Raw genomic sequence first — 18,853 nt, forward strand, 5'->3', positions numbered from 1 at the left:
GCTTCTTGGTCTGTGGTTCTACATTTGGTTTTGCCGTTTTTCTAAATGTATATGCTACCAGAGGAAACCAGAGGGTTAACCTCAGTCCAGCAAACTTTAGAGAAAGATTTGAAATTAAATCACTTTATAGGCTAGGCCATAAAGAGGCTAGCTGATAGATTTCAATGCAGCTAGAGACCCAAAATCTGTACTAGGAAGCTTTTGGTATTGTCTTTGGGGTGAACCAATTGCTACTTTGGAAGCATGAAGGAATACAATTGTTTTATAACTTCCTGCACCCGCCAAAGATCTAAGCAAAAGCCAATATCTATGTATTTTTACAGGTAGATGCTATATACTACCAGCTGACAGCAACAGTGGTTTTGCCTGGGAACTAGAAGTCAGATGACAAGAAGTGGTTTCATTCTGCAAGCTATCCCAGCAGTAATATATTAGATATTATTTTGAGAAGTCTCTTAGTGAGACAGAGCAATCTGTATTCTGTCTTGGACCTGACAGCAACAAAAATAACTATTCATCACATCCGCTTTGCTCATAATAAATTATTAGGGTATAGTAATTCTCTTAGATAATCAGGAATATAGTGAAGCTTAGTTTAGATTTTGTTTTTCTTTATTTGTGTGAGCTTATACTGCAGTGTTATTTTAAATATTTCCTGTGGTTTGAACTCTGATGTCACTGTGAATATATGCTTAGTATTTTCTTGTCCTTTTATTATTTATTATTATAGGTCCATAGATTCATAGGTGTTTACTAGGCTAACGATCACAAGGGGCTTTTTAAGCCTGGCTATGCATCCCAAATCTCTGACAAGTTAAATATATTTAAACCTTTCATTGTGGCTGATCTTTGTATAGATATTTAAGTTCTTATAGTACTTGCATATTTATTTGATGACACTGTGTGGGCCACTCCTAATAGCCTTGTTCTAGGTCAAACTACCATTTGTATTAGTATTAATATCACACAGTAAGAGTGGACACCCTTTGTTAAGGGCCCTAAAGTAGCTGTTGAGGAGTAACTGGTGGCAGTGGTAACTACCTTATAGTCTGGGCAGAAGAGGACATAGCTAGTAAACCTGTGCCAGCCTTTCCCAGGTGTGTGTGTGTGTGTGTGTGTGTGTGTGTGTGTGTGTGTGTGTGTGTGTGTGTTTGTGTATCAAACATCAAAGAGTGTGTGTGTGTGTGTGTGTGTGTGTGTGTGTGTGTGTGTGTGTTTGTGTATCAAACATCAAAGAGTGTGTGTGTGTCAGCTACTTGGACAGGGACATGAAGCATTGTTTGGACAGAGAGGGTGCTGAAGGTCTTGGCTTGGTCACTGAGCTGAGATCTCAAGTCTATAGCAGTTCCAGTCGAGAGTCTTATTGGGGATCTGGAGAAAGAGAGAGAAATCAGCCCTGGACTGACTGTGGTCTGTGTGTGCTCTTAAGGGGAATTGCACTTGATGCAGAGATCTGCATCTGAAATACTGTGTGTGTACCTGTTATCCACACAGTGAACATCCCCCCACAGGTGCCAGTGATGAGGATTGAGGCACCTTGATTACTGGTCCAGTGGAGGATCATCACAGTCACATTCTTACCGTTATTTACTTGATCAGCACATATTGTCCCAGTCCACGAGGGCCACATGCAGAAGCCCTGTGGTGACATGACAGTCACCCAGGCAATCATGCAGATTGCATCTGAGGAGGGCCAATGAAGTGCACTGTTTTCCATTGGGTGGGAGTTTGTTTCAATGGTTTGTGAAAATGTGGTACAGATATTTCCCCCACCATCATGTGTTAGTAATGTCACATACCAGGTAATGTCCTTACAGTGGGTAATACATGTACCATTCCATCTACAGATATGCAGCATTTCCAATACATTAGGGTCAGACATTACCCTGTATGCAAGGCAGAGATCACTTCTGAGTAGTCTATATGACACAAGCTACAGTGACAGTTATTTCGCATGATCCCCATAGGACAGATACAGGGGACTTGAAGGTCCCTTGTGAGGAACCTTTGTGTTATGTGCAATTGCCACTGGTGCTTGGAAAGGTACATGATAAAATGGCCATTGCAGTGAAATAATGGCATGCTGAGGGAAGAGTACACAGAGGTTATAACTGCATCATTATCGGGTGACAGTGCCCTCACTAATGACATTAGCATGATATACTTCCCTTCTTGCCAATGAGGAGACATGGTCATCTGTGTTAAAGTAGGCATAAACCTGTGTGGCCAGGCCTGTGTGCCCTGGTCTATCACCCCTGAGTATGTACATTAGGTGTTGCTAATAATGTACTACTTACAAGGAACATTGATGTTACCAATGGAAATGATACTACATACATATTTGCATGGGGTTACAGCCATGAGTATGTGAATAAGCATATGTTCATGAAGACCCTCTTGGAGGATATTGAGATAACTGGGAAACCGTATGACTTCTCCCAGTTTGCTGTGCCATGAGGAGTTGCTTGTCTTCCTGTCAGATACAGCTGAGTCTATGAAGTTGCACAGGTGGCTGCATAAAGCATTGGTGTAGAGGTCGGCATACTTGCCTATCCCATCTGAGGGTGCAGGTGCAGTCACACTATTTACCCATAAGAGGTTATCCTTTGCTTTGCTAAAGTTTAGTACTGTGTTTGCTGATGGGGGGTTCAGGTGTGAGTCTTACATTTAAGGAGACTGATTTGTGGTCAGATGTTACCAGGGAGGACCTCAGAGTGCAGGTGCAACAGTGGTCACCCATATTGGTAAGAACCTGATGCAATATGTCAGCTCCCCTTGTGGGGATGTCACTCCACTCTTTCAGGTCATTGTAGTTAAGGATGTAGACTAACCTTTGGGCAAATGAGTTTGAGCATGAGTAACCAACACAGTTGGTGGTTAGTGAAAGTCACCCCACACCATGGTGTTGTGATGTAGCTTGATAGACACAAGTAGATTCAAGTAAGCACGGCAGGTGCCTTGATTCATGGATTGCTGCTGTAGCTGGCAATGGCTTCATTAGGTGTCCTACCAGCACTGACTAGCACCTGCAGTGTCTCCAGGGAACCACACTGTTTAACCAGCCTGGATGTGTATCTCTCTTTAATGACTATGGATGCACCATCTGCATTATCTGGCACACTTTCAGTTTGGGTCTGAACATGTGGATGGATGCGTAGCCTGGAATGGATGTGGTGCTGTCCACAGCCTTGTGCCAGGTGTGAGTGTGTGTGTGTGTGTGTGTGTGTGACTGCTCAAATGTCTGCATCTTCCAAGGTGGGAACACCTTCCAGTGAGTGGAGTTTAGTGTTGGCATTCCTAGCATGTATCAGCATAACCGTGATGTTGTTTGAGGATGGCATTTCCTCTATGGAATATTTCCCCATGAGACACCACCTATAAGATGCACTATGGGGATGTAAGCAGCCTTGGCCACTACACAAACTCCCAGAGGTGACAGATGAACACCATCTCTGGCAAACCATTGAGGTCTGTTGAGCAAGTCATCCCAGGCTGAAATGTACTGGGTCCCCTTACAATGACACCACATGATAAGCCAATTATTGACTTCAATCATTTTCCGTGTGTATTGAGCCATCATCCTAAGTGAAGGTGTAATGCAACTGAAGGCTATGAGCATACCTACAGCTAACACAGAGTCTGTAAGCTCAGTTATGTGTACTCATACAGTCCATTGAAGTATGTCTCAAGTTGTACATACCAACAGGGACTATGACATTGTCATAACGTTACCTGATGTTGACAGACCTGTGTGCACGTGTGGTATGACATATCCTGGCACCTCACACACAGCTAACTGTGAACTTTCCCATGTGTAACCTGGTGAGAGGGACATCAATGTGTCTCATGATGTAATCACTTATGAATAATTGGTTTGAGTTTGTGTTTTGGCTCAGGTGTTTGACCAGTAAGACAGTGGTGAATCCACTATTATGTGTACTATGTTCTGCAGAGGTATGAGTATGTGTACTGAGCTTGAAATGGGGTTTCTGAGATGTCTGTTCTTTGTGTATGTGTCTGGTAAGGAGATCCACACATGCAGTTGTGTGTGATGTGGGTGCGGTTGGAGTATGTGGTGAGGTAAAAATATTGTTAAACTGCTCATTGTCGTATGTACTGGCCAGTGTGTGACGCAGCATGGAATCAAGGCTTGTTATGTAGTCACATCGCCCACATGTTTTGTTTGTGTGGCATAGCAGTCAAGGGGCAGGGACACTTTCCACATCTCCACAGCGGTCACTGATAATGCCATTAGCAATAGAATCTTGCTTGTGTGTACATCACAGCAGGCCTTCAATAGGCAGTGGCCTGACAGATGCTGAAATGTAGCATGTTATCACTTTTATGTAGTTCTCCTAAGGTAACACAACACCTGGCAGTGTGCCATAACATGTTTGAGTGAGTACAATGCTTTGCCAGGCATGTGGCCTTTGGTTTAACCATAATCCCATTATTAGGCATGGTCACAATAGCATACCTACAAATGTGACAAAGTACAGCTCCAGCAAGTTGGGGTCATGCTGCTACAACCTTGAGGTTAATAGCCTCAAATACACTGTCTGTAGGCACTCCTTGCAGTGAAGATGTGGATGTATGTGCATGCACAGAGAACTTGTTCAACTTTGCAGTCATTACTCTGGCCTTGCTAGTCTACACTGCCTGTCAAGCAAACAGACAGCAAACTGGATGTTGTGTGACATGATGTGGGAACATAGACCTGTGTTCCGGTTACATAAATGTACAGTATGACATATGTAGGACATGTATGGATAAACACACCTTGGCCAAAGGTGGCCACTCCTCTGCAGTATGCCTCAGATACATGTCACATAGATGTGCACCATGAAGCTGTTCAAGGTCAGGCTGTATGAATTGCTGTGAAATTGTCACCTAGCAAGGATCATTGCCCCGGTGTACTTTCTCAAGCAACCTTGGATGTCTATGTCACGAGACATGGAATATCACAGTCTGCTCAGTACCCTAGTGAAATCCTAACAACCCTGGAATACAAGGCATAATACATGCCAAACTGAAATGATGGCTGTGGTTGCTAATCAAGACATCTACCTGTAAAAGAGTATGTCAAGCCTACAGAGTCATGCATGATGTGGGACAATTATGAACAAACAGGCTGTGGCCTGCTTCTCATGTGGAGCTTGGTACTATAGTTTTACTTTTGGTGAGAGACAAAGTGTAAGAGCATGGTATACCAGGAGAGAGTAATTGTGTTGAGACCAACAGTGGTACTAGCCAGGCACCAGCAATTCAGGGGACTCCCAACTTGGCAGCATTCCTCACAAGGTAATTGTGTCATCACAGTACACACTGCTTGAGTGGTGTTCAGCTGCAGAATAACTGTGTAAACACTCCCTCCTTACCTTTCACATGGTGTACATATAACTTCTCCCCCACTGTTTGCCTATGCTCTGTGCAGACACAGACATGTTAGATGACTACCTTCTTGGAAACCATAATGGAATTAACTTCATTATTTAGTTGCCCACAGGACAAGTAACATGCCATTACAAGCAGGTCCCCAGATGTCTCAGTAGTGTTACATTTAAAGCCATGAAAATACTTATCATGAAAATTATCTGTAACAATGTATTACATCTGCAGACACTGGCCCCAACCCAATTTTTTTGTTCAAGGTCAGATCATGCCTACCCGAAGCAGTGGACCTCATTGAGTGTTAAACTATGCAATGGATGAGGAGAAAATGACTCACTCCACCTACCATGGCCTGAGAAGGAATTTGACAAGGTTAGGACATCAGGCATTGTGGAAACACTTTAGAGGTTATTTACGAACTAGTATGTCAGCCGCTGGATAGCCAAGTGTCTGACACTTATTATTCAGGAAGATAGGATTGTATAGGCACTGCTACAATGAGGCCAGTCACCAGTGGACTATCCACACACATCATTCCTGGGATTACCCTTCCTAGCCATTCCTTTCTCTGTAGTCATGGCCACTGTCAGTGACCTCAGACTGACTACATTTGCAGATGATTGAAAATTAGGAGCTGTTACAGAATCCCACACAGAACCAACAGTTATCCAGGATGGGCTGAGACACACATTCAATTGTTGTCAGAGCCATTGGCAAATATTGCATGCCAAGGAATACACAATAGTATATTTTTTACAGTCATCCACCCCTTGGAAAATATTGTATTGTCTGCAACCCTCTAACAGTTGACCCATTAGTCAGGGGCGTATGGACACAGAGAGTGAACTAGCCTTTGACTTTCACTGGTTGGTAAGATGTGGGGATTCATGCACTATTGCACAACCTATAGAGAAAGGTATGGCATGTAAATCTCAGAATGTCATTGTTATACTGTATGCGGCACTTGTCACACCTATCATTGACTGCAATGCCACCTTTGATATGTAAGTACACAGGCATATCTGACACCTGTAATAGCCAGAGAGATCCCACAGTAACCCAATAAACAGTGTACATAACATGTCCTATCCAGACCATGTCAAGGCTATAACTGTGTATTCTGTCTCTTACATGCTGGAAGTGAGGTGTATGGCTGCCATATAGGGAGGCGTCATATCCCACTGTGTACCACCTGCATATCCAAGACAGGACTAGAAAGAAAAGTACCTCTTTTACATAGATGGACCATGACTGTTTTATAAGTAGGACATGATGAAGAGACAGGTATGTAACCCTCACACTACACACTATATGTAATAGGGTCCCCATCCATGTGAAGCACACTTCCGCTGTAATGCACATCATATGCAAGTTACAATATGGGATGTGGAACAAGACAATTATAACTGGTTTAGGACAAATGTCTGTAATGGACACAGTGAAATTGTAGGTGGTTCATCTCATACTCTGCAGCTTGTAGATGTATAAGCTCCCAGAACCCTGCTTACATTTGTCAAGGGTACCACACCGGGTTAGAGATTATGGATGCATGAGTCAACTGCATGAAGCCATTGCCCCTGTTAGCCTATGATACACATATGAACCTATGGAGTCATGCACTTATACTGCTTTATCTTTGTGAAGACATTTTGCTTCTGTGCTGACATTCCATTCTGTGCTCTGATATTTATGGGTTTATTGTAGCCATGTACCCATAGGTGTGTCCCACACAGTCTTGAATCTGAAACATAAACAGCTCTATGAGACACCATTCATTGTATAAGTATACAGCTATTACAATATCATCCAATGTAATGTGCACAAAATAATGTGGTTTACTCATTACAGCATTCAGTATCTGTCAGTGACCAGTACAAGTGGCATGTCAATGGCAACAATGGATTAAACAAATACATAGCAATTTATGTAGTCACCCTGTGCATCAGGCACTTAGCTCCATTTCCCTGCATCAATGACAGGGATGTGACACAGGAATCATTACTAGCACAGGGTGTTGTGTGCTGGTGCAGGAGGACTATGCTGATCCAATAGGTTGGGAAGCATATGTGCGAGTCAGGAAGGGATGCAGACAAGATGGACCATGGAAATATGCTGTGTGTGTCTGTCGGTGACCTGATTGTGACAGTGGTGTGTGACTGTCTGTGTGAACACAGCCAAGCTCAGTGCTAGCCCTATGTGACTGCATGTTGGACAGCTTTAACCTGTACATGGTGGAGCTAAGAGTTCACTGTCTCCACCCCCAAACATGGGAACTGGCTCTGCCAGAAGTTGCACTGGCACCTCCAAGCCCAATTCAGAAGTTTCTACTACCTGAGGGTGACTGCTGTCTGCTGGGAGTGTATCTTCCATAGGAACACCCAAGACCACAAGCCCATGGCCTGCCACATCTTGGTGTGGACAGCACACTCATCTCTGAAGCACTGGATGTACTGGCACTACTGAAGCATGATTGAGAATGGCCACATGGACTCTCAGCAGATGTAGTTGCTGACCTACATTGATGAGTCTGACACTCAACTCCAACCAGATGTTACATCACAGACAATGACCATTCCAAGACAGATATTCTGCAATCTGTCTCAGACCAATGTTTTTCCACTTTATCAGTCAACTGATCCAGGGTATCTGCAACCTGGTGGAGGCAGTCATTGATGTCACACTGTGCTGCATCCATATCTTTGAGCATTTGTCTGGAGTTCCTTTCAGAACATACCTATGCTTCCATTATGGCCCTAAACATATGCCGAGTGACACGTGATGAGACACCTGCAACAGGTGGTGGAAGGACAGCAAGGCTCCCATGAGCACCCCTATCATCTGCCTGTGTGGAACCTCACCAGCTTTTTAGCTATGATCATTATCAACACTCACTGCGGACACAGTAGCCACACTTTCCTGTACAATGTCTCCACCCTCTGATTCTCCTATATCTGTGGCCTCAGGGGGTTGGGTATGCATAGGCATACTGACTGTGTATGGTGAGAATGAGGGCAGAGGAGGGTTGTCAACCTCTGTGACAGATTCAGCCCCTGAAACCCCCCACCTGTGCCTCACTTTGGCCACTATCATCATCAGAGTCTGAAGAGACACTGACATCAGGTTGGGCTGTGAAGGGGACATAGACCAATCCCCCTGGTCAAATGTGATAAAAAGGGAAAAGCAGTACATTAATACATGCACTACTATGCTCTGCAGTACTATCTTGCAATATAGGCTAAGCTGTATACAATGCTGTCAGTATTACAGACTTGTTTAACCCCCAACCTCATATATCATGACATGAGGACATTATTTTCTAAGAAACTTCTGTAATTACTTGTAAAGAATAAGCATTTAATCAAGAAAGTCATGAGGAGCAGCGATGTACACTGTTGACATTTGGCAAAACTCTGCACAGTCCACACATATGGCAATGTGAAATGTCCTGAAAATACTGCAAATCTACCAGTGTGGTCATACTTACAAGGCATAGGTATGACTCTAAACCATGCTCGGTTGGAAAAACAGACAGTACATCAATCCAGCTGACAGGCCTGGGATGACACTTTGCCAAATGTTGTTCTTGTATCTTTCAGCTTTTCCTGGTTAGGGGTCGCCACAGCGGAACTCCAGTCCAGTAATGATTGGCAGTAGATTTTTATGTACCGAGTTGACAGCCCTGATGCACAACCTTCAACGGAGGTACGCCCATTCATGCATGTCTCCATACAGAAGAAGCTTTAGCTGAGAATCGAACAGGACAACGTCTTACTGTGAGGCGACAATGCTACCGCAGCACCACCACTGCAGTTATGACACTTTAACAAATACATTGCACTAAATCTACATCTCTAACAAAACTTTGTTATGCTTACCAGGTGCAGGAGCATAACCATGTCTGATTCCTGACAGTCCTGTGAAAATTTGAGAGAGAGGTAATGTAAACAGCACCACATGTTGCACTATAACAGGATAATTGTCCAAATATCTCACATTTACAGTACATACTATGTTAATTGGTATGTTGGTCACAATTTGAGTACGAGAGCCAAACTGCAACTAACCTCCTCTCCCCCATAAAAATACTTGACACCCACGTAAAACTATGTACACCATGACACACTGAATGCTACAGTATTCCAATGCTGATCCAACTAAGTATACCTGGACCCTCCTCTTGCATGGAAATGGTGGCACCCACATCCACGACATACCATATGATGGATACCTGGAAGGTGTCCTGTGTTCCTAGGTTTGCCAGGAATTCCTCAGTAGCTGCAGTGGTTGTTCCACCAAAGGCCCTCCACTGGTGACACCACAATCTGTGGCCATTTCTACTACTCTTTTGCATGTGGCATTGATCATATCGGTGGCACGGTGTTACACCTACTCATATGTCCTGCTCTGGTGACTGATACCATTCACATCACAAACCAGGTCAGCCCACAATGCTGCCAGCTCTTCCCTGTTTTCTCTCCCTCTGGACAGCAGGAGTTGATTTTGTTGACACAAGGCATCCAGGATAAAATCATTTTCAGATTCTGTAAAAGGTACCCAGCATTGGGGATACATATTTCCTGAAAGACAATAAAATGGGAACACATGTCATGATCGCATATGTGGGAGTACCATATGCAGAGATACAACAATAATGGATGGCTACCAGTAGTCACTGCTTGGTTACACATCTAACATTCAACACTATGCAAACATAGTAAGGGTGTGGATGTGACTAGGATAATAGCAATAGTCAGCTATTCCTGCTTGTGCCATGACAGATACTCTTGTATAAACATGCACACAACACAGGAGTCCATTAAGCTATGGCCCCTAGGTGGAAACCCCTTATAATATTTGAAACCAGCAGTGCCACACAAATAGCAGTGTAATATTACTACAGTGATCAAGGGGAATTTCCAGGAGACTGGTGTACCTAATTAACAAAGAGCATTCTATGCATACTTTACTCTAGTTTCTATGTAGGTGTAACACATCTGCAGATCAATGACATGTCATCAGTACAGTTCCAAGAAAAAGTGAAAAGTATAATCCAAGGCAGCGAGGAGCAGCAAGAAACAGCGATGAAGCCAAAGGTAATCTCCACAAAAAGTTTATTCAAACACACGACATAAATTTCTCCAAGTCCTTCTCTCAAACACATGACATAAATTTCTCCAAATCCTTCTCTCAAGTGCTTTCGCTCAGTTCAATACTGATCTTTATCAAGATAAAAATGCAGGGCAGAACAACCTTATTTGTGAGTCTCTTAATGAGATCATGTGCTTCGCTAATTAAAACCAGTCAAGTTACAATTAAAATTAATTGGTGACCAATTTAAAATTAAAGAGCAAGATGTTGTATGAAATACATAAAATCCTAAATAAAATACCTTTTGTTAAATATGTCGTAGTTGAAAAATATGTTATTTAAAAGATATGTCATTTGAAAATCACAAAGCATTCGTGTATAAATAAATAAATATTGTTATATGTTAATGTCCCATGAAACCACATTTGTAGTGATTGATTCTTATAACACTGTTTAGTGTGCAATAAATATTACAATGGGGTACAACAAATAAATGATGTGAGTAATAAATAGTATCCCCGGGATTCATGAACCTTGCGCCAGGCGCACGCATAGCGTAGGCGCTACAACGCCAGATATGGCCGCCAAGCGATTCAGGTACGATCCAATCCCACGTGCACTACCGGCGTGCGCCTGAGTTGCACCGCCTCCGGCGTAGGTATGTTAAACACCCCATGTGCGGTGTTGCACCATGCAAATGAAGGCATATAGCGATCCATGAAGTGGCGCAGGCGTAGCATAAGGGCACGGCAATGTAAACCAAAAAAAAACAGTTTACATATATCCAAACATGACATAGGAGTAACGGAAGGCTGTCAACGTCAGGTATCATACTGTTGCAATATGCCAATGGCGAAAGACACCGAGAATGTCAAAAGAAAACATGCACAAAATGTAAATAATGACATAAATGGTATGTCTGCAGAAACCACAGCAGAACCCCAGGACATGTCCGCGGAAGGTGCGAAACAATGAAATAATATGACAATGTCATAAAAGAGCAGTATAATACACATCAGCTTCACAGCCATAATACACCATAGTATGCATGGAAAGCCACAACCACGGTGCAAGGGTTGCCAAGGAGTGGCGGCAGTGTTCGGCGCCGTAACTATGTATTAGTAGTCAATGCCATGCAAATGAGGCACATAATAACGAATCGCAAAACCCCCGCCGGCATAAGGCTGCACCAAACGGCGCAGCGGTAATACACCGAGGAGTGGCCCAGAGGGAATACATGTCAACCGCAGAGGGGTGTGCCACTGTAGGAGGAAGCACATTGGAGCTCAGCAAACATGGGCTGTACAATGCACATCACAGCATCAGGACCGGCGTGTGGGGAAATAGTTGCGCTGAGAGCACACAATGCGCGCAGAGATGCATGTGCACGAGGATGACTACGTTCCCCTATCCCAGTCTTGTGACGGCCGCCCCGTCAACAACAACGGATACAGGAAGGTGATGCGGAGCATATGAGGAAATGCGGAAGCAGTGTATTTGGAGTCGTAATGAGCAATCAACACCAATCAACCCACGAAGGGCAATTGGCGGCAGCTGACAACTTCGCATGCAGAAACCTGCAAAACGGGATAGGGGAGGCATATGAATGCAAAGAAAGTAGGGGAGGTAGCAGAATGCAAAGAGTGAAGAACCGATACAGCACAGCCAAGTAGAGAGGTAGCATAACGGCGGACAAAATGCATGATATGCCATGTCCTAGAGACGACACATGACAGGGCTCTGCAGGATGCAATCCAGGAAATAGTATGCGCAACGTGCAGAAACAGTAAGGTAAGGTCTAAAGCTAAACCAATGCAGGCAAGTGTAATGTAACACCAAAGGCAACAGCGTTGCAGTGCCAACGGTAAAACACGGAAGATAATCCACAGATACGGCAGCACCGACACACGCAATGACATCACCGGGTGTACAGCACAACAGTATAAAGTGTGAATGCACACAACACACAGCCGCCAGATTCCCAAACGCCGCACTTTAGGGTAAACACACGGGAACTTTTAAAATGTATATGTTGGGTGCCACCATAGCCGTGATACATCAGCATGTGTCAGAGACAGACGGAGTTGCGGAGGAGGGTGCCGACAACTACCGTGAGGCCTCAGAGGAGAAGGAGAGTGTTCAGACCAAGGGTAACCTACCAGGGGCTACAAGACCTGGAGATAGTAGAGCGTTACAGGGTGGACAGGGACACGTTACAGCAAATAGCGGAGCTGTGCCTGCCACGCCTGAGAACAAGAAACAACAGAGGGAGCCCATCCCAGTGGACACAAAGGTATGTGTAAGCTTGCGAATACTGGCTACAGGTACCTTTCAAAGGCCAACCAGGGATATAATGGGCATCTCACAGGCATCAGCATCCAGGGTACTACACCAGTTTCTGGATGCCATGTTACAACATGCCCATGAGTATATATACTTCCCCAGATCTCAGGAGGAGTTGGCTAGCAATATGCCACTTCCACCATGTGGCACAATACCCGGAGGTACTGGGTGCGATAGACTGTACGCACATACAAATCAAGTCACCACCTGGGGAGCAGGGTAGACGCTACATAAACTGCAAGGGATTCCCCTCCATCAATTGCCAGGTCGTGTGCAATGCGCAGGGCATTATCATGGATGTGTGTGCTGGCAGCCCTGGAAGCTACCACGACTCCCATATCTGGCATGCCTCACAGCTGTATCAGGTATTCACCAGGGGGGACATCACACAAGGCCACCTTGTGGGGGATGCTGGCTATGCACTGGAGCCGTGGATGATGACACCCATCAGAAATGCACACACACACATGCAAGAACGCCATAATGAGGCACACGCACAAACCAGAATAATCATAGAGCGTGTGTTTGGGATGCTGAAATCACGATTCCGGTGCTTGGATACATCCGGTGGAGCCCTGCAGTACTCTCCAGGCACATGTGCCCACATATTCATAGTATGTGCCATGCTACATAATATGATCCTGCGGAAACAGCTGCTGCAGGGACAGAATGGTGAAGGGCCACAAAACCCACCACAACTGCCAAGGCAAGCACAGGCACAGAGGGTTCAGCACCAGGAACACACTGTGCCAGCCCCAGTAGGCAGACGGAGGTGTACCCAATATGCCTATGCCCTGGCAAAGAGGGAACGTATAGCACATACTCTGACAGCGTAGGCCCCATGGACTGACACCTCCCTACCTGCACACACAGTGAAATGGACGGCACACAATCATGGCCACCCGTAATGTGTACCGTATGGGCGGTCCCATGTGTGACTCCAACATAGGCAGCACCCAAACACTGCACACCCAACAGCCAGCGGAGCATGGAACGCCAACACCTTAACCGTACGCGGGTCCTACAGCAGACAGCGTTGCTGCATGCTGCCACGTTCACCGCAAGGTGTATACATAGACATGTAAATATGTGCATACACAGATATGGAGATAGATATCATTACACACATAGAAATATATGTACATATACACATATATAAAGTACAACAGGTAAGACAGGGAATCAGAGGGATGCAAGGTGACAGAGAAGTAAGACGCGATATCTGTACATAGGAAACATAGTGAACGACAACCTGAGTATCCGGGAGGGTTGACAGAACAGGAAATGCCACCCATGGAAAGGTCAACCTACCTAAATGCATAATCGCGAGTCGGGATGATCGCCAGGCCACGGTACAGTAACAGTACATGTGCGGGTAATATTATGAGGATATGAGGGTGGAGGTAGACACCGCCGGTGATGCGGGCAACGCAGGTACTGTGTGCAACCGTCCCTGTGACAGCGGCAGTATGTGTATGTGTGCGTTGAGGGTGTCGTGTGTTCCGCTGTGCGAGTGTAATGTGTGTGCCACTGTAAAATGTGTATGTAGGTGCCATGTGACAGGCGGAGTGGAATAACATGTGTAGGCATACAGTATAGGAACCACAGGCGTATGTACAGCAGTACCCCCAAAGTAGTACTGAGAGCCCCTCCCTGGCTAGACGCGTGGCGACGTAAAACGATGCAAAGCAAAAATGGCCCAGAATGTACCACAGGAAGATAGCCAACATGAAATGCAAAGGACGTATGTACAAATCATGACCGTATGTATGACACCGATATGTTAATTGCAAAACGATACGTCGGCAACGTTACACAGCAATAGTCATGTACCGCGGAAATACGCATGTGCTACCCCGGCACCGATCGTGGCTACGTATCGGCCCGTAAACACCGCTGTGTGTTCTACGAGTGTCAAACAAGCAATCGCCACCCGAATAGGTGGCAACCGGTAGCATACAGGCCGTCCCAAGTACAGGACCACAATGACTGTAAGTATCCGGGACAAAATGCCAAGGGATAGTCGGCACGTACGAACAACCGCAGATATACTACCGATGTGACGGAGGAATACATGCAGGAAGCACACATGTAGGCGATACCGACACCAGACGACATCAACACAACCTACACTCCTACAACAACAGACAGGTAACTGCCAGCTCCCCAGGCAGGGATGGAGCACACACACAAGCATACCGTGTATGTAGAAATGCAAGGCCCACAACTCGTACCCGTCACCCACAACCGCCGATATTCCCCATCGCACATATCAAAGGGATACAAGCCACAATAGCAGCACAAACATACAGGCAGTCAATGACAGCGGCATAACCACAACATCTCGCGTGGGAAACACTATCAGCAGCGGATGCATACCTGCATCCGTTGTTTAAAGGAATACAAGAGCTATGTGACACATCCGAATGCAAAACGCCATCGACAGACGCCGCCAGGACAGGGACACCCACATGTCGAACATAATACCATACCCAACACACACAATCCACGGCTAACACCACAGCAAAATGTACCTGACGCCACACATAGTGGCTGCAGTTACACATAACATAACACAATACAGACCATCTCCACGAAGGTAGTGCAAATAACCAACGCCCAGGCGAGGAATGAACCATGCCCTAGTTACGACACGTACTGTACGAATGGAGTAGATGCACAGGTGATATGCGCACAAGTACACACCGAGGAACAGCTATTGGTGTGATGAACCCACATGTCGCAGGTGACGACGGATATAAGGATGACTCCTAGGATATTCAAACCGTATGCTCATACCGAACCACAAATAAAAAATGGATCGAGTGAGAGGCAACGCTATAGCGATACTCGCAATGGAAAACGGAAGGAAACACAGGAAAGGTATGTAGAACCCACGAGATGTACTGGTGTGTAACGCATGATGTGTATGACGAAGCTGCACTGTATGTGAACGGTGTTTGTAAGTAAGGATACTTGTCTATAAAGCAGAGAGTGGTGAAAGGTGGTTATGTAGTGCTATCCCGCTGAGCATACCAACGACTGTGGACACCGTGTGCACAGCAGTAGGACATCATGTACACAGCCGGGATAACACAAGGGCTGTCACAGGGGGGCATAACACAGAACAATGCCACCACCCACGCCGATGCTGGCAGTGGATGTTCAACAAGGAAGTGCCACAGCAGGGGATAGGACATGTATGTATACTGTCACAGCACACATGTGTATGGGCATATACTGTCGATGTCATACGTAATGTGCGCATGATGTGCACGTATGCCCCGCAGTAGGGGTTACTATGTCAAGTATGTGTAATGTAAAGCTGTCATGGTGGATATGACAGACATCATACACAGTATCACAGGCATAGCATGCATAATGGAGGTATGGCCTAGTGTTATGTACACTAACAGGATATGTATGGCCTGTACATATGGGACAGAGTAGTATCAGAATAGCCAGCCGAAATGGAAGGAACACCAAGTAACCATGTCCAAATGATCTGTAGCAGGTGCAATGTGTGCAACAATGAAGTCCGGCAGGTCCATGTGTAAACACATGTGCAGTGTACACAGTAGTGTCACCTCCCCATGGTAGTGTCCACTGAACAGCAGAGGTGGATGTCAACTGCATGTTCACACAGTACTACTGCTGTGGTGGTACCATGACTATGTGTCACCCTATCAGCAAGGGAGCTATCACATGAACAGTGCCACAGTGTGTCCCTGTGATATGTGCACAGGACCTACGTTCCACAGCAAGGTGTGTGTTGTGTCTGCGGAAGTAACACTGAAGCCCAGGCCATGCAATGTGGCATGTGTGCACATATGCAGGAGTGCTCCATTCACCCCGCCCACTGCAATTGTCATGTATGAGTACTACATGCATCACTAATGTGGAGGACATGGCCCATGTCAGAGTAGATGACACCCCTGTGTATGTGGTATGCAGATGAGTACAGATGTGTTCCCCGTCCGTCATCCACATATGTAAACTGTCCGAGCCTGGTACACATCACGGCATGATAATGCCGTGCCATGTAAAGTCATAGCCATTGTGGAAGGTACACCATGAATGTGTTATTGTAACCCTGCCCGTGTGTAGATGTGTGTATGGCACAGGTACAATGGCTACCTATGTACCAGCAACACACACAGTACAGATATGTGTGGCCCTGTGGATGTGTACCCATGCCACACTGGAATATGGCAACCACAGCACCATGTGGGGCATGTGTGTGTACAGCAACCATGTACAATGTGATATGCATGTATGGGGACAGTATCCATGTGATACCCAGTGGATGACTGTTGCTATGCAAAGGTGATGTGCATGCACCATGTGTGATGTATCCTGATGCAATGACATCCACACGATGTATCTGCCACACCGACACCTGTACGGTTGCTATCAGTATGAACTGGTGGAGCTACAATGGTGCCAGGTATGTAGATGTGTGATATTAGGCATGGACAGTACTCTGTGACAGCATGTTGTGTATGTAAGCAAATAGTGAACATGAGGGGCCACATGACTGAGGACTGTGTAATGCCACATATACCTGACATGTAGTAGGTAGCATGATATGCTTGCACCACTGTGTGTCCTGTCCAGGATTCATATAGCCTAACATCCTGAGACACAGGGTATGATGTGACGGTGGATGTCTACATTGCTAATACCAGAATGTGGAATGGTGCTGAAGGGCAATGTGGGTCAATGTCTGATCTGTTACCCTGTGTACCGCACCAACCACCCATGCAATGGTATGACAGGTGGCCAGCATGTGTATGTGGTGTGCTGTGGCACACAGAGGCCCAAGAAGGGTGCCAGTAAAGGCATGGAGGTCATCAATGAGTGTGTGAAGCACGGATGTGAGGACGTGCCCCAGTGCCATACTGAATGGTCCAGTCATGGGTGTACGAATGCAGTCCCACACGTGCAATGCAGTACCACCCATGTGTAGTGCGATAGATGTGGTAGTGTGGTGGTCAAGGTACACAACATCCAGGAACAGGCTAGCAGTTAATTCAGTGGGCTGCTGTGGAGACACATACCAAACAGGTTGGCGGGACATAACAGCTAGGGAGATTGGAAGGTGACATTGGGACAGTGTCTTAGGACATAACGTGTGCATGGCAGTACCATGTATGTGTCCACAGGGACACTGCGATGTCCATGTATGGAGTGCAACCCTGTAGTGAGTGAGAGTGTGTATTGTTGGTAGGTACACCATTGCCTGGCATGTTGCCAACATCATCTCAGTCAGCAATGCCTGGGTGACTGTTGTACGCTACATCGAATGTGGATGTAGCCAAACAACACAGAGATACCACCACACTGCCTGAGGGCCCACACTGCAATGTGCGGCAGTCATGTGTAGGTAGCTAGCCTTGGAGCATGTGATGGACCACGAGGACCCACCATGGCTGTCAAGTGATGCACCCCACACATGTGAATATACCCACTGTGCAACAGCCTGCACATGTGCCCACACAGCAGATGTGCATGGAACATGACTACCACCGTGGCATCTGTGAAAAGGCCAGTACTGCCATGTGTCTGTGTGGAATAGCATGGTCCCTACCATTGCGTACATGTTGCGGAAGTGCACTGTGATATGTGTCAGCATAGTCACATACACTGTCCATCTGCCGGGGTGCCATGCCATTAACCACCCCCGTCAGCAGACGTCAGTAATACCGGCTGTAGAGCACATGTACCATGTATGCTGTGATGGGTGTGTGTCCAGGGTGTGGCTAGCAGGGCCTTGAAGCATATATGTTCATCTACCAGAGGGGGGATATCCCCAGGTTTAACACAGCAGACACATGGAGGTATGGTGCATGCCGAGGGTAGTGTAGGTATGGTATGTGTTGTGTAATGTGTCACCCAGATAGGTGGAGTGCATGGCCAAGCATGTGTGGGTACATGGGAGTCCATACTAGGGAAGTGTGGGTTGCTGTCAGCACATGGCAGTAGCAGCTGTCCGAGGTGCAATGTACAGTATGACAACACAGCCAGCATG

This window comes from Protopterus annectens, chromosome 12.part0, assembly GCF_019279795.1.
Source record: "Protopterus annectens isolate FY-2018-M chromosome 12.part0, PAN1.0, whole genome shotgun sequence".
NCBI lineage: Eukaryota > Metazoa > Chordata > Ceratodontiformes > Protopteridae > Protopterus > Protopterus annectens.